This window comes from Doryrhamphus excisus, chromosome 19 (assembly GCF_030265055.1).
Source record: "Doryrhamphus excisus isolate RoL2022-K1 chromosome 19, RoL_Dexc_1.0, whole genome shotgun sequence".
Classification (NCBI taxonomy): Eukaryota; Metazoa; Chordata; class Actinopteri; order Syngnathiformes; family Syngnathidae; genus Doryrhamphus; species Doryrhamphus excisus.
Window position 1 is genome coordinate 208,620 of NC_080484.1, and position 488 is coordinate 209,107.

Genomic DNA, 488 nt, shown 5'->3' on the forward strand with positions numbered 1-488 from the left:
TGTGGGCGACTTACAACGATAGATAAACAGTCTCTGCCTGGTGCCGCTGCTTGTCTGCTTCACCTGTGCTGGTGTGCGCCACTTATTCCGGTCCGGCCGCGATTGATGTCACGAAGGTTCCTCCTCCCATTTTTGCTGACGTGTCTAAATCTCAAGTTTGACTTAACAATGTATTTTAAAAAAGGGACATTCCAAATGTATTCTTTTATGTCTTTTTATTTGACCTATAATAAATGTAAAACTACTAAATTATTCTAGAAAATAACATGAATGAATGATATTATAGGATTGTTTGGCTATATGTGCCCTGTGATTAGCTGGCCACCAGTCCAGGGTGGACCCCGCCTCTCAGCCAAAGACAGCTGGGATAGGCTCCAGCAGACCCCCAGCCCTTGTAAGCTTAATTATTTAGGGCTGAAAAAGAGTATTAATAAAAGTAATACAATAAAAGTGTTGCGTTGGTAAAATAAAGCAGCCTTGTGTTGGAT